The sequence below is a fragment of the Tamandua tetradactyla genome, chromosome 22 (genome assembly GCF_023851605.1).
Source record: "Tamandua tetradactyla isolate mTamTet1 chromosome 22, mTamTet1.pri, whole genome shotgun sequence".
NCBI classification, from domain to species: domain Eukaryota; kingdom Metazoa; phylum Chordata; class Mammalia; order Pilosa; family Myrmecophagidae; genus Tamandua; species Tamandua tetradactyla.
In genome coordinates this window covers 48,721,176-48,746,018 of record NC_135348.1, presented here as the reverse complement: position 1 = coordinate 48,746,018, position 24,843 = coordinate 48,721,176, and the positions used below count along the sequence as shown (strand labels likewise).

General features: G+C 48.5%; 1 pseudogene across 1 annotated transcript in view; it reads right to left on the bottom strand.

Moving 5' to 3' along the window:
- Nucleotides 1-19,888, bottom strand: part of LOC143666149 (voltage-dependent N-type calcium channel subunit alpha-1B-like) — an 81,428-nt pseudogene extending 61,540 nt beyond the window's left edge. The window contains exons 1-7 of the transcript XR_013167415.1: nt 19,765-19,888; nt 18,745-18,897; nt 17,031-17,220; nt 8,260-8,362; nt 5,085-5,200; nt 4,617-4,673; nt 3,453-3,533 (exon numbers count right to left, since the gene is read on the bottom strand). The product of XR_013167415.1 is annotated as a voltage-dependent N-type calcium channel subunit alpha-1B-like (transcript). The remainder of the gene's footprint in view (nt 1-3,452; nt 3,534-4,616; nt 4,674-5,084; nt 5,201-8,259; nt 8,363-17,030; nt 17,221-18,744; nt 18,898-19,764) is intronic.
- Nucleotides 19,889-24,843: the final 4,955 nt, after the last annotated feature.

Here is a 24,843-nt window from a genome sequence, read left to right as displayed (position 1 = left end):
TAAGATCAGAAACAAGACAAAGATGCCCGCTGATGTTCAGAATTTTACTGGAAGTTTTCGCCAGAGCATTCAGGCAACAGAAGGAAATAAAAGGTGCCAAACTAAATGGAAGCAGTCAAATCACCCCTATTTCCATTCTACATTTTCCTATATATAGAAAATACAAAAAATTCTACAAGAAATCTACTAGAACTAAAACAAATTCAAGAAAGTTGCAGGGTACAAGATAAACATGGAGAAATCATTTGAGTTTGTATATACCAGTAATGAACAATGTAAAAAGGAAATTTTTAAAAATCCCATTTACAGTAACATCTAAAAGAATGAAATATCTAGGAATAAATTTAACCAAGGAGGTGAAAGATGTATACACTGAAAACTACAAAACATTGCTAAAAAAAATAATTAAAGAAGCCCTACATAAATGGCAAGCCCATGTTCATGAATTAGAAGATTTAATATTGTTGAGATGTCAATTCTGCCTAAAGCAATCCACAAATTCAGTGCAATCCCTATCAAAATCCCAGCAGTCTTTTGTGTGTAAATGAAAAAGCTGATCCTCAAATTCATATCAAATTTCAATGGGCTCCAAATAGCCAAAACAATCTTGAAAAAGAACAAAGTTGTAGAACTCATATTTCCTGATTTCAAAGCATACTGCAAAACTATAGTAATTAAAAGTGTGGTACTGGAATAAGAATAGACCTTTAGATCAGTGGAACAGGATTGAGAGTCCAGAGGTATATGTGTGTATCTATGGCCAGTTAATTTTTTGACAAGGAAGCCAAATCCATACAATGGGGGAAAGAATCATTTCTTCAACAAATGGGGCTGAGACAAATGGAAATCCATAGGCAAAAGAAAAGATGTGGACCCCTACCTCTCACCATACGCATAGATTAATTAAAAATGGATCCACAACCTAAACGCAAGAGCTAATACTACATAAAACTTTTACAATAATACTTAGGGAAATATCTGCAGGACCTTGTAGTAGGCAATGGATTTTTATCCTCATCAACAGCACAGCAACAAAAAAAAAATTAGATGAAATAGACTCCATCCAAATGAAGAACTGTTGTGCATCAATGGACATTATTAAGAAAGTAAAACAACTTACAGAATGTGAGAATATTTGGAAACCATTTATGTGATGAGGGATTATTATCCAGAATATATAAAGAACTCCTTCAATTCAAGGGAAAAATAATTTTTAAAAACAGCCAAGGATTTGAATAGAGGTTTTCCCAAAGAAGATATTCAAATCACCAATAAGTAATGAAAGGATATGCAACATTATTAGTCATTAGAGAAATGCAAATTAAAACTACAATAAGATAGCACATCACATCCACTAGGACAGCTAATATTTTAAAAATGGAAAACAATTGTTGGTGATGATGAAGAGAAAGAGAAACCCTTGTACACTGCTGATGGGAATATAAAATGGAGCAGTTACTGTGGAAACCAATTTGGGGCTCCTCAGAAAGTTAAATGTAATATTACCCTATGACCCAGCAATCCCACTGCTAGGTCTCTGCCCGAAAGAATTGAAAGCAAGGACTCGAACAGATATCAGCATACCAGCGCTCATCACAGAGTTACTCACAATAGACAAAACGGGGAAGCAACTGAATTGTCCATCAAGTGATCATGGAGAAACAAATGTGATCCATCCACACAATGGCATATTACTTAGCAGTAAAAAGAGGCAATGTGCTGGCAGGAGGGAGAGAGTTATTGCTAAATGGCTATGAGCTTTGGTTGGGGATGATGATAATAGTCTAGAAATAGTGAAGGTTACATAGTATTGTCAATGTACTTCATGTCATTGAATTGTCCATTTAAAAATCGTTAAAATTATTTTACATTATGTATATTTACCACAATTAAAAATAAATTCCTGGGTGGGCCACGGTGACTCAGCAGGTAAGAATGCTTGCCTGCCATGCCTGAGGACCCAGGTTCGATTCCCGGTGCCTGCCCATGTAAAAAAATAAAAAAATAAAAATAAATAAATAAATAAATTCTTGGTGCCTGCCCAACAAAAAATAAGGTATAAACTTTTAAAAGAGATTCAAAACTACTAATAAGTGAAATGAGAATTACAATCCCCCAAAATTACAAATGAAATCATAGAAATGGAAAAAGCCAAAGGGAGCTAAAGCACCTACCCAGGATATGGGGAATGCTGGTTGAAACTGTTGTGTACCCCAGAACAGCCTTTTTCTATTCTTGATTCAATACTATATGGTGGGACCTTTTATTAGATGGAGACGTGACTCTGCCTACTCAGGGTGGGTCCTAATTAGTTTACTGGAGTCTTTAAGACAGCTCATGGAGACATCTGGAGATGTAGAAGATGCAGAGCCCAGCAGGTGTCGCCACAGGCCTTCCCATATGATGCTGAGCAAGGACCCTCAGTTCCGAAAGACAGAACCTGGAGAGAGCCCAGGGCAGCTAGGAGAGGAAATCCAGGATTGTCCCAGGGAAGCTAAGAGAGGATCAGCAGAATACCACCACATGCCTTCCCATGTGACAGAGGCTCTCCAGGCATCACCTGGCCCTTTCTTCAGAGTCAAGGTATCTCTTTCTGGAAGCCTTAGCTTGGACATTTTTATGGCCTTAGAACTATAAACTTATAAGTCTCCTTTATAAAAGCTGATGTATTTCTGGTATTTTGCATTCTGGCAGCTTTAACAAACTAAAACAGGGGCAAACATACTCCCATGGGTGTGGAAATATAGTGTTATAGCCTTTCTGGAAAAGTATGGGGACAACTCCTAAAACTGTCTACCCTTCCCTTCCCTCAGCCACCCTGCTCCTGGTGTTGGTGAGTAAGGACAGATGTTAACAAGGACTTGGGTAGAGGGTAGCATCTTCCATTTGTAGAAACCAGGGATAAGTGAAGAGTCATCAGAGCAGACAGCAGAAAAAATGGCAGTGACCCCATAAATACTATGCAGTCATTTATAGGAATGAGTTAGGGTTAGACTAACCAACCGGGGGGTTCTCCAAAGGGTACTGATGAGAAAGGGCTGTATAAAATCTTTTTATGTAAAGAAAAACACCCAAAACCCTGTGTGCATGTCTGAGACGAGTGTGGAGATATAAGGAAGGCCCATTCCAAGCTGATAAGTGGGCCACGTGGACCAGGGGTCTCATAGGGACAGGGAGCCCCCATGAAAGGGGAAACTGTTTTAAAGATTTCTGTTTCTTAGTGTGATGCAGCTGAAACATCTCCTTTACACGGACTCACTCGCCACCACTGCAGGGCAGGAGCATCGGTCAGGTTCCTGCTTCCCAGGGCAGCGCCTGTTCTCCCCAGGATATGCCAAAACCAGCAGAGGGACAGTGCTGACCCACTCCCACTTCCCTACCCCCAGGGAGAAATCAGAGGACTGGGACAGCCCCCATGGGGCTTGGGGGTGGGGGACCCAGATGAGGCTCACCCACAGCACAGAGGTCGGCGCCACCCTCTGCGTGGATCAGATCATTTCTGCTCTTCCTGGTGACCACTCTCTTCAACACTGCTTTAAACAAAGGGCAGGAAGAGGTGCATGAGGGGGACCAGGGGATCAGGGCTGGGGGAGCCAGGGCTCGTGGGGAGGGCAGGGAGTTGGGGTGGGAGCAGAGATGGGGGCAGCAGGGATGGGGGAAGGCTGGGCTGGGGGAGCCAGGGCTGGGAAGCACCAGGGGAGCAGGGAAGCCAGGGATGGGGGTGCAGGGATGGGGTAAGCTGGGCTGGGCCATCCCCTAGTCAAGTGGGGCCCAGGGAGCTGGCGGCCTCTTCCTGGCTCCTGCTATCCAGTCTGAGGTGGGTGTTTCCTGACCTCTTGCCCCCTCTCAGTCCCCAGCGCAAGAAGAACAAGACACATGAGGGTGGGTCTTTGCGGTCCTCTTCTCTCCAAACTGAAGTCTGTGGAGCAGTCCTGGCCGCCAGGACAACTGGACTATGCTGATGGGGCAAGACCAGGGATGCAGCCCCACCTGGACCACCCCATTCCAAGCCCTAAGCCACCTTTGCCATGGCCCCAGGGTGCAGACACCCCACCCAAGATGGGTACAGCCGCACTCTCCCTGCAGTTCCCAGGCCATGCAACACCTCATCCAGTGGGACTTGCTATGGGACGGGCTCTCTCTGTCCTGACCAGCAGGGGGCTGTCATTGGCATGTGCTGTCATGACCCAGGACCTGGCACGAATTGTCACCCTACTTGGCTGGCTTGCACGGCCAGCATAGGCTCTCAGCGTGGGACCAGCTGGGCCTGTCCCTGGGGGGAAACCCTGCTGAGCAGCTTACACAACAGCCACATCCACCCCACATCAGGGACACACAGGGCCTTCTGCCAGGGCAGGAGGACAGTGTTCAAACCCCCAAGGAAGAGTCAGTGCCCCCCTGCTAAGTGCCCTTGCCCTGCAGCCCTCACAACCCCACAGCACCCACATGGCCCACAAAGCAACTGGGAGCTGAAGGAAAAGGGCCCACACCACAGCAGCCAGCCAGCCCCACCCCAAAGGCCCTGAGTGTGCCACCGTGTGGGTGTGTTCATGCCCTGTGTGTGTCCACATGCCCAGTCCACTCCCACTCATGGCACACTGACAAGGGGCATCTACCATCCAGAGGCAACTTCTCCTCTGCGTTCTCATCCTCCTCGGCCAGTATCACCTCCTCTGCCAGGGAGAACAGCCTCAGGGGTGCCCGCCAGGGCCTGGACAGAGCACCCACCCTCCCGCTCACGGAAGTCAGTAGGACCCACATCAGAGGGCCCACATCAGCTCCCCGCACAGTCCCCTCAGGCCTTCGCTGGCCCGTTTTCACCTGCAGTGTCCCCTATTCCCACCTGCAGTGGCCCCTGTGCATGAATCCCCCACAAAGTGGCCCTTGAGAAAACTCAGGATGAGGGGAGCTGGACACTGGGAGGAGAGGGCTTGGCTCAAGGTCAGCCCACGGGGTACAGCTGGCAGGGCCAGGCTTGAGGACAATGTGCTCAGGGCCACTCAGCAGGTGGCCAGGGGATGCGGGAAAGGGTGCCATCATAGGACTGGCCAGCAGTCCCAAGGTGGCCGTCCCTGCTGTCTCACCAGCCTTGAAGATCCACTCCAGGTACCCATTGAGCTCCCGCTCAGTCTTCTGCCGCCGGCGCAGCTTCAAGAATGCCCGGCGGTGCTCCACCCTCTCACGCTCCTTGACAAACTCGCTGCACAGTAGGGGGGCCAGAACAGCACACAGGCCAGATGAAGCAGTGCCCCTGCACACAGACCAGGTGAAGGAATGCCCCCATATACAGGCCAGGTGAAGGAGTGCCCCACTCCACACAGCCAGGTGAGGGAGGGCCCCACACCCAGGCCAGTTGAGTTCCCCACCCTGCAGACCCCACAGGAGCACCTCCCAGAGGCAGAGGGGACCAGGGAGGGGCTGGGATAGGAGGGGCCGGGCAGGGGCTGCGGGGCAGGGAGGGGCCAGCAGGGCTCCTGCTCCCACCTGGACAGACCACAGACTCCCACCACCCAGGAACAGGGCCTGGCTCCTGGAGTGGATGCTCAGGAGGCCAAGGTGAATGTACTACCCTGTCCATGCCTGGGGAGAGCTCTGGGACAAAACTCTCCCAGAGAAGAACATTCACTATGCCACTGCTAGAAGCAGGAAAAAGAAGGGACTGGATCAGGACAGGCCAGAGGCAAAAGGAAAACATCTGCAGTGCATGCAGCCTCCTCCACAAAACCTTTGGGGCTCACAATAACCAGGAGAGAAGAGAGACCCTCTGCCCACCTGAGTCCCCCTGACCCTCTATGGTCACAGTGACCAGCAGAGAAGAGACGCTCCCTCAAAACCCAGGACTCCCACCCCAGCCCTGGCCTCCCAGCACCCCAAGAAGTCAATACACAACTGCAGAAGCACTCAGACACACGCACATATGCACAGACAGACACACAAGCACACAGAGACACATGTACAGAAACATATGCACATGTACACAGAGAGTGCACATGCACACAGAAAGATGTGAGCATACACACATGCACACACACATGAACACAGACATGCACACATGCTACAGACACATGTACACATTGTATGCACACAGAAAAACTAGCACATACACATGCACACAGAGACACATTGTGCACATGCACACAGACAGACAACACCCAGCCTGGTCCAGCTTCTAATGGACTACAGTTTCCCAAAACTCCAGCAGGTGCTGCTCACTTGTCCACAGCAAACAGGCAATGCCTGTTCTCAGGAAAGCAGGAGAAGCATCTTCTGGGTTGAGTGGGCCTCTGGCACACAGCCCCGGCAAGAGGGAGAGCTTGGCTCAGAGCCAGGCCTGACCCCGAGCCCAGAGCCACAGCTGCCAGGATCTACACAGCTCCAACCTGGCCAGGAGAGAAGAGCCATTGGGTATCCAACCAGGCTAGCCTCTCAGCCACACACACCCATGCCAAGGGCCCCCAAGTAGGGGAAAAAGCTGGGAAGACAGGAGGCTTCTCACCCCATTTGCAACGGGCTGTCCTCCAACCTCTGCTCTCACTTGCCCTCTAACTCTTCCTGCACATTCTCTAGGGGGCTGCACAGCATCACCCTGACCAGGACACTAGCCATCTTGCCTATCTTGGGGGCTGGCCCCTAGCAAAAGCTCCGCACCCTGCCCCATTCCAGGCACAGGCCCTTGCAGATGGGGCTTTGGGAAGAGGCTCCTTCAGCTGAGGTGCAACCCCACTGAATCCAATGGTCCTTAACCCTGTCTAGAGGCCCCTTAGGGACAGGAGAGAGACCCAGATCCCAGAAGGGAAGGGACCCCAAGACAGCACCAGAGGCAGCCTTTCAGTGCAGAAACCACCATCCAATCACTTCCTGCTGCCCAGCCACACAGTAGAGCAGCTGGGCACTATGCCACCCACAAGTCCACCACATCATCCAGGCCCCATCTCCTCAGCTTGGGGTCCCCACTCACAAGCTACCTGCTGCTTCGCAACACCACACCTTCGAGATCCAGCCCCAAGTGTGCCCACCACATTCACACCAAAACACCAGCCCCGAGTGTGCCTCACACACATACCCTGCCCTTCCACCTGAATGTGCCTTGCACAGACACCCTATATCTCCATTTCAGGTGTGTACTGCACACCCCTCTACCCTGAGTGCCTCACATAAGCACCCCACCCCTCTACCTAGAGTGTGCCTTGCACATGCATCCCACACCCCACCCCAATTCTACACTGCACAAATACCCTGCCCCTCCACTCTGAATATGCATTGCACCTGTGTGCACCTCTCATATCTCTAGTCTTTCCCCAAGATAATCTCAACCTAGAATACCTGCCTCCCTCCTCCACCCAGCTCCTTCCTGGTTCCTCTGGGTCCAGCTGAGGGGCTGCTTCCAGGGGTCTTCACTGAGTTCCAGGCTTAACTCTTCCCATCCCAGCCAGGACCATGTGACTTCCCACCAGACTAGGAGCTCTGCACCAGGCCCTGGCTATGGGGGCCCCTTGGAAAGATGCTGGTGGCAGGCCTTCCTTCTGTGCAGGGAGTGAGGCCGGAGAGCAGGCCGGCTTCTTTCCAAGCCTCAGGACAAGTACCCTCGGGCACACCAGACTCTGCAGTCCCCTACATGGGAGTCACCCCAATAGTGCCACATCATGGTGACAGAGGTGCTCCCTGGGGTCCCCATGGCTGCCCACTTCCTTGAGGCCAAGAGGACAGAGGACAGAGGTCAGGGGAAGGCCAAGGGTGTAATGGAGGACTGGGCAGGAGGACAGCCATGCAGAATGCCAGGACAGAGGATGGGGGAGAAATCCCACGAGAGACCGGATAGAGATATGAAAGCAAGGCTGGCCAGAGCCCAGAAAGCTGGGAGCAGCTGCAGAGGGTGGCATCTATGGGCCTGGCTAGCCCCTCTACCCTGGCCTGGGAGGCAGGCAGAGCCAGGGCCAGGGTGACGGCCAGGGCCAGGGTCAGGCTTGAGCTCGGGGTCAGGGTCAAGCTCAGGCTCAGTCTCAGGCTCAGCCTCAGACTCACAGTCAGGGCCAGGCCAGGGTCAGGGTCAGGGTCAGGGCCAGGGCCAGGGCCAGGGACAGGGACAGGGGACCCATCTTCTGTTCCCTCACCCTGAGAACACAAGGACACACTACACATCCACACCTGCACATCCATGCCTACATGGCCACACCCACACATCCATGCCTGCCTGCACAACCAAACCTACAGGTCCTCATCCACATGGCCATGCCCACAGGGCCACGCCTGGCCTCTTACCCTGAGAGCATGCCTAACACTAGGTTGAGCATGAGAAGGAGCCTATGATGATGAGAGGGATGAAGTAGAGCCAGTTCCAAGTACTGCCTGTTGCATTGTTTCTCTGGAAGCAATGAGAAGAAAATGAGAAAGGACAGGTGGTCAAGACACATGCCCTGGCTGCAGAAGCTGGTTCTGCAGGGCAGGCAGGTCAGGCCAGCCTCCTGGGCTGTGACCGAGCTCCTGTCAGGGTCCCAGACTGGGCATACTCTTAGGCGGTGTCTGTGTGGTGCCAGAAGACAAGTCCAGGTGGGCTCTGAGCACTGTCACAGCCCTACCTAGGGCTGTAGGTCCCTCCCAGCCAGGTCCCAGCACTGCTGAAAAGCCTAGGGGTCCCCCAGTGTGCCGGAAGTCACCAAGGACACATCCAGTAGGCTGTGTGTCCAGGGCTTTTTGGACGCCTCCTTGTAGGACATGCACATCCTCCCCAGGCTGCCCCATCTACCTGGGAAGCTCCAAGGAAACATCTTCCTGAAGGGAGGCTCCAACCCTCAAGTCTGACCTCTACACTTGGGGCAGCTATGAGCCCCATGCCTTGGTTTCTCCATATAGACCGAGTCCATCCCCTGACAAAAAGCTCCCCCATGAGCTCTCATCAATTCTCATCACATGGCCGGTGCAAGACAGAAGCTAACATTCAGATATAATCTGAATAGCTGAGAGACCAAAGTGGCCCCATATCTTCTGCTTTTTAAAACACAGACTGCATAAGCATATTTATTAATAGGCCTAAGAGTTATTTCCAGAGAAACTCTTTGGTTGCTCAGATGTGGCTTCTCTCTCTCTCCAAGCCCAAATCTGTAAGTGAAATCACTGCCCTCCCCATTTCATGGGACATGACATCCAGGGGTGAAAGTCTCCCTGGCAGCATGGGAGATGACTCCCAGGGATGAATCCAGCCCTGACACCATGGGATCAACAATGCCATCCTGACAAAAATGGGAAAAGAAGTGTAACAAATAAGATATCAGTGGCTGAGTTCAAATAAAGTCAAGAGGCTACTCTGGAAGCTACTTTTATGCAAGGTTCAGCTAGATATTGCTAATTGCCACAGTATGCCAAGCCCCAATCAACAATATTCCTGAAAACCCTAAAGAAAACCCAGGGTCCTATCTAAGATTCTATAAAAGTCATACTAAGTTTATTTTTCAGAAACTTAAAACCTCCCGATTGTTCCTAGGCCAGCAAAGCCCTGAAGCCCAGAGGCACCAGCCTCTCCAAGAACATCTAACAGTTGTACCCCCTACCCCATAATGTCAACAGCCCTTTTCCACATGAAGAAGTTAAAAGGGTAATGGCCCAAATACCCCTGAAGATTGAAAGAAGGATCAAATGAGAGGGAGGATATGTAGCACAGAAGTTAGGATTTAACAAAGGATTATGACTAATTATGACTACTGAATAATTATATAGGCATTTCCCTTTAGTTTCTAATGGATTATAACAGCCAGAAGGAAATACCTGAAATTGTGGAACTGTAATCCATAGTTTGAAATTTGCGCTACAACTTACTTGTTAAACTGTTCTTTGAAATGGATTACTTTTCTGCATATATGTTATATTTCACAATAAAAAAATGTTAAAAAAATAAAACAGCCTGCAAAAGGGTGAGCTCCTCTGAATTTAGTTCATTTCCTGGCTGCGACTTGTTGTTTTCTATGGATCCCTTTTAGAGTAAGTGCTGGAGGCAGCCGTGATGGAGCCAGGGCCAAGGGGATGCCCCAGGTACCTCTATCCTTTTTTTCAGAGGCAGTCCACAAGTCCCGGGCCAGGTGCCAATCAGGGCAGGGCAGGAGAGGGGCAGCTGGGCACTGGCCACAGCTGAGTGGAGCACCAAGGGCTGCCTCCCTGCAGGTCCACTGGCCTCACAGGGTTGAGGGAAAGCAATTCTTCTTTCCATGGTAGATGCTTGTCCCTGGGCTGACCAGCTTATGGCTTCTGACCCCTGGATGCTAACTCTAGGCTGGACATCAAGATCCCTGGCCCCAGAAAAAAGTAGAACTCCCACCCTAACCATGCTCACAATCCCTCACTACAACCCTGCCCAGCCCCGCATGCAGCTCAGAACTGTGGGCTCTGACCACCTCCAAAGCCTCCAGCCTCCCTGCAAGCAGCCCTCACCCCCTCCCCCTCCCCAAACAGAGGGGGTGCTGCCACACTCTCGCCCTCACCTCCACAAACTGTTCCTGCAATTCTCCCCCAACCAAATTACCATAATTACTCTTCACTTTTACAAAGAGGATTCTGTGTCCGGGAAAGTGGAGTAGACATACTTTTCCTTATCCCTCCCACTAATTACAATGAAATATTTTGAAAACCACAGAAAGCAAACATAAGGTCCTGTGGCAGGTTAAATTATGCACCCCTGGAAAACATGTTCTTAATCTGAGGGTAGGAACTCATTGTAAATAGGACCTTATGAAGATGTTATTTCTATTAAGGTGAAACCACACAAATCAGGTTGGGCTTTAATCCAGATCACTGGAGTCCTTTATAAACAGGATGAAATTGAGACTGAGACAGAAACAGACAGAGAGAGAGAGAGAGAGCACACAAGTGAGCCACAGGATGGGAATGGAAGTAAATGAACTCTGGAGAAGGGAGAAGACACCACCATGTGTGTCACCATGTGACAGAAAAGCCAGGGACCTAGGATCACTGGCAGCCAAACCTGAGAGCGACAGAGTTTTCAGGGAGAAGCACCTTGCTACAACCTCTGGACCTCTCCTAAACCATAAGCCAATAAATTCTCATTTCTAAATCAAGCCAGTGTATAGCATTTGTTTTAGTAACTGGGAAACTAAGACAGATATCAAAACCACAAAAAAAAATTTTTTTAATTAAAAATTAGCAAATAGCAATATACAAAAAGAATCACATACCATAATCATATATGGGGTTTATTTGAGGAAAGCAAAACTGGTTCAATATTCAAAAATCAAACAATGAAACCCACCAATTAACAGGCTAAAGAAGAAAATCACATGACAACACCAGTGCTGAAAAAGCATTTGACAAAATTCAACACCCATTCACGGTAAAAACTCAGAAAAATAGGAAGAGATGGGAGCTGCCTCAACTTGATAAAGAGCATAAAAACCCAGCTAACATCATACTCAACAGTGAAAGACTAAATACTTTTCCCTAAGACAGGAACAAAGCAAGGATGGCTGCTTTCACCATTCTTATTTAAACAATAAGAGATTCTAGGCAGTGTATTAAGGCAAGAAAGGGAAATAAAAGGCATACTTGTCAAAAAGGAAGAAATAAACTGTTGCTGTTTGCAGATGATATGATTGTCTACATAGAAAATTCCAAAAAAAAACCTCTTAATAAATGAGTTCAACAAGGTCACAGGGTACAAATATAACATACAGAAAACAATGAACACATGGACACCAAAATTAAAAATACAAAACCATTTGCAATTGTTCCCAAAAAAGAAATACTTAGATATAAATCTAACAAAAACAGGTACAGGGCTTACATGCTGAAACTAAAGAAATCAAAGAAGACCTCAATAAATGAACAGACATACCATGTTCATAGATTGGAGGGCCCAATGTACTAAAGATGCTAATTCTCTCTAGATTTAATAAAGTGGAAAGAATCAACCTACCCAATTTCAAGACACTATATATCTACAATAATCAAGACTGCCTGGTAGTGAAAGGAGACACATAGTTCAATGGAACAGAACAGAGAATCCAGAAAAAGATCCATATAAATATGCCCAACTGATTTTTGGCAAAGACACAAAAGTAATTCAATGGAAGAAATACAGTCTTTTCAACAAATGGTGCTGGAGCAATTGGACATCCATAAGCCAGAAACAAACAAATAAAAACCTTCAACCTAAACCTCATACCTTATACAGAAATTAAGTCAAAATGGATCATAGACTTATATGTAAAGCACAAAATGATAAAACTTGTAGAAAGAAACATGGGTGAAAGTATTTGGGAATTAGATCTAGGCAGAGTTCTGTCCTTGACATCAAAAGCCTGATCCATAAAATAAAAACTTGACAAACTGGATTTCATCAAAATTAAAAATGTTTATTAAGGACCATGCAAAGAGAATGAAAAGCCAAGCTACAGATGAGGAGAAAATCTGTGCAAAGAACTATGCAGATTATATACAGCAAAGAACTAGTATCCAGAATATATATAAGACTTCTCAAAATTCAAAAGTAAAAAATTAGCAATCCAAACAGAACATGGGCAAAAGATAAGAAGAGGCTTTTCATCCAAGAAGATAAGAAGGCAAATAGACACATGAAAAGATGCTCAGCATTATTTACCATTAGGGAAATGTAAATCAAGACTACGATGAGATATGAGTGAGACACCATGTCACATCCTTTAGAATTGCTAAAATGGGTCACTCATACACTGCTGGCAGGAATGTAAAATAGTATAGCTTTGTAGGAAAGTTTTAATTTATTAAAAAACTAAGCATGCAAGTATTAAGCAGATGCACTTCTGGGTACTTATCCCAGAAAATACCTGTATACAAATGCCAAAAGCAGTTTTATTTGTAATAGCCAAAAACTGGAAATAACCCAGATGTCCTTCAAGAGGGGGATCTGTGGTCCACCATGGAAACTCCTCAGCAATTAGAAGGAACAAACTACTGATACCCACAACCATCTGAACAACTCTTCAAGCTCGATGCTGAGTGAAAACAGCCAAGCCCAAAAGGCCCCTACCGTATGGTTCCATCCACACAACATTCTTGACATGTTAAAACTATAAAAATCAAGGCTGATCAGTGTTTGCCAGAGGTTGGGGGGGCATAAACAGAGGGTCCTGTGGTGAGGGGACATTCAGTGTAAATCCTGGCTGTGATGTTTTCCCAGGAAACTGGGAACAGGGCACATGGGAACTCTCTGTGTTATCTTACCAACTGCCTGTGAATCTACAATTATCTCAAAATTAGAAGTTCATTTAAAAAAAGCCATTTCCCTTGAGCCAGATCTCCCTAAGATACTGTCCCACTGTTCGGCTCTATCTCACAGGTAAACTCTCTGAGGAGTTGCTGTACTCTCTACTCGCTGCTTTACTCCTCTGACCTCCATATCTCAGAGCTGTATCCCCAACACCGAAACTGCTCTTGCCCAACAAGACCAGCCACCGCCATGGTCAAAGCTTCTCTTCTCACCTTCTATAACCTCTTGGCAACATCTGATCTGCTTGGTCACTTTCTTGAAACTCTTTGCTCACTCTGCCCCCAAGGCTCCAACTTGCTCTCTTTGGCTGACGCTTTCTTTCATCCTGGGTTTCTGGTCTTTGGCTTTCCCCAAGACTCAGTGTCTGGCCTTCTTGTCTTCTCCATCTGTACTCATCATCCAGGTAGTCTCACCCACCCCTCACAGTTTTTAACTCCCTCTGCATGTCCCTGACTTCAAGTATATACCTAACCCATGCTGTCTCTTCTGAACTCTCCGCTCACATGTCAGAAGGCATACCAAACACCTCTACTTGGATGAAGACAGCTCTCTAAAACTTTACAGATCCTAAGTTCTACCACACACTAAAACTAAACTAAGCTAATATCTTTCCCCTTCTCAGTAGATAGCACCACCTTTCCCAATAGCCAAGTCATAAATCCAGCATTAGCTTTGACTCTTTTCCTTTCTCACGTTGCACATCCAATTCATGGACAAGTCTTATCTGCTCTAACTTCAAAATACAGCCTCTGCACCTATATATCTGAGTACTCCTCAATCTTTATGCAACTAGTACATGAATACTGTGAAATAATATGTATATCATCATAAACCAAACAGTACATTTATCTCACACTGTCTCTCTAAACACAGTAAAAGTGGGGTGTCCTTCCCATACCCCGGGATGAACACTTGGGCAAGTCCATGACTTTCCTGATGACTCCTGCATAATAGAAAGTCCTACAGCCACATCAAGCTGGTGTCACAATCTCAATTCAGTAATTTAAAGTGTCCAGACCTAGCAGATGCTCTCAGCTTTACACTCAGAATCTCTTTCCTCAGCCAACATACTGCTGCCTTCAATGGGAAGGGGAGCCAACCTTCTTTTCTACCCAACAATGAGCATTTTTCCTCCTCCCTCAGCTCTCTAGCCACCACTGTCAAAGCAAGGAAGGGCACATGAGGGGGCAGGCCAGTTTCGTGTTCCATGACACCACAAGATAACCTCATCCCTTGGGGCCCAATGAGAACTGGCTGTGGCACCATCTCTCCTAGCACTCCTGGGGGTTCCTCAGAGACTCCACTGGACTCTAATTACTCTTTAAGACACAAGAGGTGTCTTGGAAAGCACCACTTGGTTGCTCGGTGCCCAGCAGAACAGGTATAAGGATGCTGTCTCTTGGGGTCCCATTGTTCCTTTGCCTCTGCTGCCCCTACTCGGCCTCTCCCTTGCACCCATGTACAGGACAGCACCTCTGGCCTCTTGGGACCTTCCAAACTGAAGAAACACAATGGGTGGGCATGGAAGCCCTTCCCGCTTGGTAGGGGGTGAGGGGCAGGCACTCTCTCAAAAAAAATGCTAAAAAAAATACCCTCCAGTCTCCCACAACTGACCCTGCTGCTGTGCCTTGGCATGAGTGGCTTAGTCCAGTCAGTTCTGGGCCACCAGAACTGGGAGCCCTGCCAGGTCCCACCCTCACTGCTCTCTGCAGCCACTGGGCCTGGGTGCTGTGACCCAACTTCCAGGGGTCTGCATGGGCCTCCCCGTCCACCAGCTCAGGGAACCTCACTTCTGCCCCCCTTCACTCTGCTCCATGCACCTGCCATCATAGGGCCCTTGGGCACTGATGCCTCCTGCTCACCACAGCACACTCAGCATCATGATCCCAGCAAACGTATTCAGGGAGGTCTCTGCAGCCTCCTGACCAGTGTCCTCCTGCCGCAGGATCTGATTCCTGACACCCCCCCCCCCTCTGGGGACATGGAGGAGGGCTGGGAAGCATGAGGTACCTGCAGCCCTGACCAAATGTCTGGGCCAGGGCTGGCAGGGTAAGGCCAGCTCAGGGCTATTTTTAGGCTTGTCTTCGTGGAAACTTTCCTTGGCCAACTGTGGGGAGAGAACAGCCGGGCTTCTTGTCACAAGCTTTGTCCCTGTTCCCTGTTCCCTCGATCAAACACATCATCAGAGATGACTCCCACTCCAAGGAGGAATTCTGATTCAACGGACCCTGTACCAGCTTTCCCTGTGCCAGCTTTTCCTTAACTCCTTATCTGCTGTTGGCTTGTAGACAGTGAACCCTGGATGCACAATTACCAAGTGCCTGCTGCATGCCCAGCCCCAGGATCTGTCTGGGTCTCCCTGGACCCATGGAGGAGATGCAGTGTAGAGGGTCCCACTTCTCCTTTCCATCTTACCCACCACCCATACCACCAGTATGCAAGCAGTGCAGCTGCTGGAGGGAAGTTGAAGGTCCCAGTACACAGCTGGCCAGGCTCCAGGAGACAGGCCCCTCCCAGCAGGAGCAGTAAACACCCCAGCTTCCAAGATGCACCCCTAAGCCAGCCACCCTTCCCCCTCCTCTCCACCTCCCAAAGCCCCTGAGATGTGACTTCAGCAGCTCTCCCGCCCTGCGGCTCACAGGACTTGGGACTGAAAGGTGGTAGGGAGGCACATCAAAGGGTCCCACGGTCTGCACAGGTGTCCAGGAGTGCCCTGGGGAGAGCTCAGTGTGGGGAGGGTTAGGGACAGGGATCACTGCTCCACAGACGTAGTGGGCCCCCATGCCAGGCTGTCTGGCAGCGCTGAGACAGCTGGGACAACCCGAGAGAATACTACCAGATGGCCCCGAGTGAGCTGAACAAAGGCCCATGAATCCGCTGGGAGCCTTCTGGGCCAGAGCCCCCACCCACCTTCAGTGCTGGCCAAGCTATGTCAGAGCATCGGGGTGGGGTGGGGGTGCACACGGCGCCATTCTCGGCAGCAGCAGCACCAGCTCCAGCTTCCTGTCTGGTCCCCGCCCACCCTCAGGCCTGGGGGGTGTTCTGCTCCTGCTGGGAGGGGCCTGTCTCCTGGAACCTGGCCAGCTGTGTGCTGGGACCTTCAACTTCCCTCCAGCAGCTGCACTGCTTGCATACTGGTGACATCGGTAGTGGGTAAGAGGGAAAGGGAGAGGTGGGACCCTCTACCCTGCATCTCCTCCGTGGGTCCAGGGAGACCCAGACAGACCCTGGGGCTGGGCATGCAGCAGGGACTTGGTGAATGTGCGTCCAGGGTTCACTGCCTACAAGCCAACACAGGGAGGTGGGAGTGGAAGGTGGAGACCCTGGGGCTGGGCATGCAGCAGGCGCTTGGTAAATGTGCGTCCAGGGTTCACTGCCTACAAGCCAACACAGGGAGGTGGGAGTGGAAGGTGGAGACCCTGGGGCTGGGCATGCAGCAGGGGCTTGGTGAATGTGCGTCCAGGGTTCACTGCCTACAAGCCAACAGAGGGAGGTGGGAGTGGAAGGTGGCCTATCTGCACGCAGGCTGGGAGGCACCCAGGCCTGTTCCCAGAACGGAGGAGCTGCCAGGATACCCCAGCCAGGGGAGGGCTCAGAGGCAGTGAGGAGCGGGTCAGTGGGGGACCTGGGCCAGCGCAGAGAGGAAGAAGCCTGGTGCCTGGCACAAGGCAGGGCTGAGAACCAGTGCCCAACTACAATTCCTGCCCCCATCCAGGGCCCCGCCCCCTCCAGCGGCTCTGTCTCCTCCCCATACCCCAACCCCACCCCCGCGGCGACCCACATTGTAGAGGATGTCGGTTCAGCCCTCCATGGTGATGCACTGGAACACCGTCAAGATGGCAAAGAGGATGTTGTCAAAGTTGGTGATGCCCAAGTTGGGTACCGGCCAGTACTTGTGGCACTTGGTGTCATCCCACACAGCCGGGCGGGGGCCTCCTTGCCACAGGGGAAGTCGCCCACAGGCTCCGAATCTGTAAGGAGGAGAAGGCACAGCCTGAGCTCAGGCAGCAGCCAGGAACACAGTGAAACGTCCGACCCCTCCCTTCTCCACACTGTTCCCTCTGCCCGGGACTTGGCACGTGCACATCCACATGCCCCAGGCTCCACGCATTACAGCAGAAACGATAGGGCCCAAGTCCACACCCTGCTGCCAGAGCCACCCCGACTGCTCCCCCACAGCCCCTGCCACCACAATCCCCAGCCTGGGGTTCCCCACATTAGCGGCCAGCAAAGTCCCCACCTGGACCCAACTGCCCGGCAGCCCCAGGGCTTGTCACCAGGTCACCATGTGCCAGGGATGACCTGCAGGGGGTCTGTGAGCTGGCAGGGGAACACCCAGAGGGTGGGCAGAGAAACACCAGAAAACCCCTGCTAACTTGTGGAACAGGGCGGCAGGCAGCACCACCCACTTCCCAGCTACCAAGGTCCCTCTGAGAGCAAAGCAAAACTACTTCAAAACAATACATTTATCACAACACATGACAATTCTTCCTGTTACCATGAGAGACACTTTGATGAATTTCTAGGGTGGAAACAAAGACTCCTAGTTTAGAAGGCAAAACTGACCAGGTCTGTTCATCTCCTCCAAATATCTTACATGTGTGTAAAGAATATGAAATCATCAATTTCCTGTTGGTAGACAACGGTATCATCTGAGAGTAATGCCAGGCCCATCTCCTGCTCTCCAGGTCCTGTAGGGCTTCCCCGTCTCTCCAGAGCCTCACCGCACTGGCTGTGACAGCCCATGGTGTGGGGCCTACAAGTAACCGTGTGTGCCCTTGTTTTGTTGTTGACGTTAAAGGGAAAGATTCTCAAGTCTTACAAATAAATAAGATGTTACAGGAAATTTTAGGGAGTCTAAGGAAGTTCTTTTGACTTCTACTTCAATAAGAGTTCTTTACTTTTAAATCATGAATGGTTTAAAGTTTAGTAATTGCTTCTTCTGTATCTATCAAGAGAATCATATGTGTTTTCTCCTCTAATCTGTTTGCAGCTCAAGCCAAAAATCTTAGCATCATGTTTAGCACTTCTCTTTCTCTCACACTCCACATACGATCAGAGAACTCCTCACCCACAAAATACGTCCCAAGCTGGACCCTTCAAGCCACCTCTTCCCTGACACGCTGGGCCAGACCAGATCAGCTCTAAGTTAGCCCAGAGCAGCCAGAGGAAGCAGATGACATCACTCCCTGTCCAGCCCTCTCAGAAAGGTCTGCGGGGCACGTGAGCTTCCCCCATCTCCTCCGCACCCTGTAAGGGCGACCCTCAGGTCTCCACCCCACCCCACTTCAAGTACCTTTATGCTTCCTTCCTAGAAGTTGCTACACCTGCAGGCACTTCCTCTGCGTGTGTTTTGCTTTGGGTCTGCCGGGCATTATCTGTGTGACCACTGGAACACGAGGGGCATCTTGGTGTCCATCAGCAGAGGGGGCTCTCCACCCAGAAGTGAGCCCCTGCTGGCCTAACCAGCCCTGGCCTCACCTGAGATGGCTCACCTGTGCCGTTGGGGAAACAGGCCTTGTGGTATTTGCCCACGTACAACTCGAGACCGATGATGGCAAACACGAGGGTGGCGAAGAAGAGAAACAGCTCGATCTGCAGGAGCGGGGCCATGGCCTTCATGATGGACTTGAGCACCACCTGTAAACCTGGTCCAGGGCATGCTGGGCTAGTTAGGGGCAGCAGAGCGGGCCTGAGGGGCAGAGTGTGAGCCCCAGGCAAGGTGGGCAGGACAGTGAGTGTCCAAGAGGACAGAACCAAGGAATTCGAGGAGCAGTGAACGGTTGGGGCATTGAGTCCTGCAGGGAGGCAGGCGCCAGAGCAGGGTGTCTACTGGGGAGTGAAACCATGGAAGGCTCAGGGTAGGAAGAGCTCAGGGGAACCTGGGAGAAGAGCAGGGGATCCTGGGAGAGGAGCAGGGGATCCTGGGGGAAGAGCAGGGGATCCTGGGAGAGGAGCAGGGAATCCTGGGGGAAGAGCAGGGGATCCTGGGAGAGGAACAGGGGATCCTGGGAGAGGAGCAAGGGATCCTGGGAGAGGAGCAGGGAATCCTGGAGGAAGAGCAGGGAATTCTGGGGTAGGGGTGGAGGATTCTGGGAGAGGAGCCAGGATTCCGGAGGACCCAATCCTTGGGGAAAGTGAGGGTGGCCAGTGGCTTGTGGCAATCAGCCCCGGACAGAGGAGGCTGTGACCCCACTCCCCCTCCACTCCCCAGCCTGGCCCTGGCCTTACTGCATGCCCAAGCCCGTGCCTGGCAAGGTCCCCGGGCTGACCAGGGAGAAGACCCCAACGGCCTGCTGAGCCTGAGCCCTTCTGCTGCTTTGAACATTTCTCCGGCATGCTAACCCCCAACCCTGCTGCAGCAAGGTACTAGCTTGTTCCCTGCCTGAGCCAAAGCACCCCTGGCTCAGGAGTGGTGGGGGGTGGAGGGGGCAGGTAAGGAGGGGAGAAGGGGAGGCCATGCCGGGACAAGGCAGGACGAGGGAGGAGACCCTGCCGGGACTGGTCGAACTCACAGGGGATCCCCGACACCAGCTTCAGGGGCCTCAGCACGTGCACTGCCCGCAGGGTTTGCAGGTCGAAGTCGGTGCCCGCTGTCGCCAGTATCCTGGCAGGGAAGGAGGAGGCGGAGGACTTCATCCGGTCAGGAGGCGTGCACTCGTCCCAGCACCGCGTCCTTTCCCTCCAAACCAGGGTCACCTTCAACCCACAATCCCACCTCCCACGCACAGGCCAGGCACAGGGAAGGGCTTGCCAGGCAAAAACTGAGTTCAGACCCCTCACCAGCAGGGTGGCGTTTTATCTGTATGACCCTCCCTCTGATTCAAAGGACACCTGGTCCCCAAAACCTGCCACGTCAGGAGCCTGTCCTCTCATCAAGGGCTAACCAGCTCCTACTGCACTCCAGGCTGCCTGCTACATGGGGGTAAGAAGGTGCTGGACAAAATAGACTGTACACCATCATCACATGTCACCTTCCTACACGAACTGCAGGAGGTGAACAAGGGAAAGGGACCCAATACGGTGGAGCAAGAGGTGCAGGGGACCCAGTAAAACCAGCACGATCCATTTCATCAACATAGAAATGTGCCTCAGTGTCTCTCATCTCCGAAACAAAGCTCCTCTGATCCATACCCAACTCCCATTGTGGCACATTTTTCTGCTCCCTTCATATAAAAACTCACTCGTTCAGTTTCTCCACTCCTCATGCTTCAGGGTCTCCTTAACTTCCTCAAGCTAGCTAGGCCCTCACCCCACCACTCTACCCAAGTGCTTTTGCCAGGCCCTGCAGAGAAACCTCTTTCTTCTCTTTGCCCTTTTGGCAATGCTTCCATTTTCCTCCTACATCTTCAGGGGTTCTTTCATGGTCTTTTTTGCTCACCTTCCCTCCTCCACCATACTCAAAGTTGGATGCTCCAGGGCTTACTCTGTATGCGATTTAGATATGAATGTCACTGCATATTTATTATTCCCAAATTTACATCTTTAGCCCAAACTTGAAGCTCCAAGCTCATATACTACTTTTATTTTTTAAACATTTCCACTTGGTTATCAAAATAGCGTATCAAACATTACACAACTGAAGAACTCTTGATCCTCACTCCCAACTTGCTCCTTCCTGGGTATTCTCCAGCTCAATAAGCAGCACTGCTCACCTTTGTCTACACCAAAACGTAGCTTCAGCCCAGACTCTTCAGGCTCTCTCACATCCCCACCCAATCACCCACCATCCTGTGGGCTCCACCTTCCAAAGGAATCCAGGAATCTTGGTGCCGAAGGTCTTGTGCCCCTGCCCTAAATACATGGCCATGACAGAGAAAACTTGAGACAGATCTGGGGTCAAAAATAACAGAAATAATATCTCATATGAAAGAAAAGAGGGGCAATGAGGAAACCTCTTCTCCCAACCAAAACCCATCAGCACACAAGGAACAGCAAGGGCATTCGGCAGCATCAACGCCTGGAAGGTGAACATGGCTCAGGTGAATTCAACAAATTATGAAATAAAAACAGGCAGAAACCACAAGCTATAGAGAACCAGCTAGAAGGATTGGCAATAAATAATTAGTGGAATTTTAAAAACTAAATAATAATAGATGAAAGACTCCAAGCTGAGACAATCTGAGAGTCCCAAGGACAGAACAAGGAATTCATGCACAGATGTCAGAAAGGCAAAAGTGATATGGAGTTCAAGCAAGAGATTCCACATACATCAAGTCCCAGCTCCAGAAGAAGAGAACAGAGGGGATCTGGCAACATGGTATTTGAAGAGGTAGCAGAGAGAGAAATTCCAGAATTAAAGGCAAAAGCTTCAGATTTAAAGTATACTACAAGTACCAATTAGGCAGAGAGAAAAAAAATTTATAGCCAGAAATAGTGCAAGAGATTTCAGAATATCAAGTATAAAAAGAGAATTCTAAAAGCTACCAGATAAGAAAGATAGAATGTCTAGGAAAAGAGAGAGGATTTCAGCAAAAATATATGTTAGAAACCTATGCTGAATAATACATACAAAGCTCAGCAGGAAAATAATTGAAAAATGTATATCCAGCTAAACTGTCAATGAAGACTGAGGGCAAAATAAACATATTTTGGGGCATAAAATAAAGCCATCACCCCAGACCCTCAGTAAATGATAAACTAAAACAATAAGAAAACTGAACCCAAACGGAATGTATACAATATAAGAAATAATGGTGAACACAGAAAACTATTTAAAGTAAATTTAATTAGCCATTCATTGTTTTATTTTTTTAATGCATGCTATACAATTTTTTCTTACATTTTTGTGGGGTTTTTTTCATGTAAAACTTCCAACCCAAGCAATAATAAAACTATTTAGAGAAGGGGTTGTTTTCTGTGTACTTGCAGCAAAGGATGTCAGAAAGGCTAAATCACTCTTCATGGTGCCAGACCAGAGGATAATAAATATTTCCTATAAAGGAGATGCTTAGGGTTTGTGAGCCTACAAGCTCTATCACAACTGTTCAACTCTGCCACTGAACACAAATGCAACCATACATAATATGTCCATGAATGGGCATGGCTGCTTTCCAATAAAACTTTATTTACAAAATAGGCAAGCAGCCAGATGGACAGTAGTTCACCAAGCCTTGTATTAGACAAATGGATAGCTACATATATTTTTAAATGTTAAGGCTATCCAATAAACTAATAGAAATATGACCTATTTCTAAACCAGCAGAGGGGGTTGTTTTAGCTTGTAAATGCTGCCAGAATACAATATACAGGAAACAGAATGGCTTTTAAAAAGGTAATTCATTAAGTTGCAAGTTTACAGTTCTAAGGCCATGAAAATGTCCAAACTAAGGTATCCAGGGAAAGATACCTTGATTCAAGAAGGCCAATGGGTTCAGAACACCTCTGTCAGCTGGAACAGCACTGGGCGTCTACCAGCTTTTTCCCCTCATTTCCTCAGTCTTCCCTGGGGGCATTTTCCTTCTGCATCTCCAAAGGGCTGTGTGGGCTCTGGTGGCTCTGAAGCTTTTTCCAAAATGGATCCCTCTCAAAGGGCTCCAGTAAGAAACCTCACCTTGAATGGGTGCAGACACATCTCCATGGAACCACCTATTCAAAAGTTCCACCCACAGCTGGAGAGGCCACATCCTATCCATGGAAACAATAAGAAAGATACCACTGAGCAATACTGAATAAAAATTAAAGGACATGGCTTTTCTGGGGTATATAATAGCTTCACCAGCACAGGGGTGAAGTGGGATAGGTTGAATAGGTAATATAGAACTATTTGTCAATCCACAAAAGTGAGGAAAAAACAGGAAAAGAAAGCAAACAAATAATATAAAGAGAAAAAACAAAATAAGGTAATATAGTTAAGTCCAACTACATTGATAATCATAAAAATATAAATGTATCTTAGATTAAATTGGATTTTTGAAAATCCAACTGTATGCTATTTACAAGAGACATACCAAAGCAAAAACATACAGAAAATTTGAAAATACAGGAATAAAAATGATATACTAAGTAAATATTCTAGAAAAAGAAAACTAGTATACTAATACTCAGGGCAAATAGAATTTAAGGCAGAAAGCATTAGCAGGGCTAAAGAGAGATCTATTGCATAATATAAAAGGATAATTCCACCAAGAAATATAATAACCATTAATTTTATACACTTAACCCCCAAACCTCAAAATAAATAAAGAAAAAATGACAATTTATCCAATATAGAGGACTTTATTAGAAACAAATCACTATTAGAACCTGGAAGACCAAACAGATGAAAATTTACTGTGGCTATAAAAGATTCAGATGAAATCAACAACTGGATTCACCAGACAGTCATAACCATTTCTTATCTATCCAATTCTGTTCCTAAAAAACAGAGAACATTTATTTTTTTCAAATACACTAATATCTTTGAAAACTGACCAGCCTCAGAAAATTTCAAAGAACTAATATTATTGCATTTCTACAATTAAATTAAAAGCCAACAATAAAAACACATTTTAAAATAAAATCCACATGTATAGCAACCCTCAAAAAATACACACCTAAAAAACTCATAAATTAAAGAGGAAGCAACAATGAAAATTACAAAATATTTAGAAATCATCAAAGAAAACAATGCATACTCAAATATGTGGACTTCAGTTAAGGTGATATTTGGGGAAAACTTTATAAACTGAAATAAATTTACTATTTTAAAGATTGAAAATAAATAAACCAAATATTTAAATGCCCCTAGAACTCTTTTAAAAAAAAGCAGCAAATTAAGTGAAAGTGGAAACATGTTACTAATCAAGAGTAGAAAAGTTAAAACAGAAAATAAAGAAGCAGGAAAAGCCTGAATAATCAGGAAGAAGGGAATGCACACCCACACACAGAGGCCACAAATGCATATGCTGCAGCAACAATGTCCATCAATGGGGCTTTACCTGAGGCTCTGCCTGGAGCCAGCAGGTGGGCCACCCTGGGGACAGCACTGGGGGGAGAGCCCTGGGAGATGCCCCCGCATCGCACCCTGCATGCCCCCCCAAAAGTCCATCTTCTCCTGTGCGTGCACCTGCCACTGCCCCACCTCAGCAGAAACCTGCACTAGCAGCTGGGGCCCTCCCAAGCAATCCAGGATCAACTGCTTTCCTCAAGATCCTTAACTCGATCACATCTGCAAGGTCCCTGCTTTGAGGATTAGGGCCGGATATCTTGGGGCAGCCACTCTGTCTATACATGTGCACTTGTACTTGCACACAGGCAGATGCTGACACACAAATGCACTCATACATGCACAGGCACTCATTGGTAAACACAAGAACACATACACAACATGCACACAAGCAGACTCTGGCACACATGCAGCACACATACACAGCATGCTCACAGGTAAATGCTCATACATGTGTGCACTTGCACATAGACAAAGGCAGGCACTGGCACACATGTGGCACACATATGCACACAGGTAGACACTGAAACACGTGCACTCATACATACACACAGGTAGACACTGGCACATGTGCAGACATATACAACACACAAACAGGAAGGTGGTGGTATTCACACTTGCACACTTTTATAAAAGTAATAAGGAAGCATCGTGACAGACAGGAGAG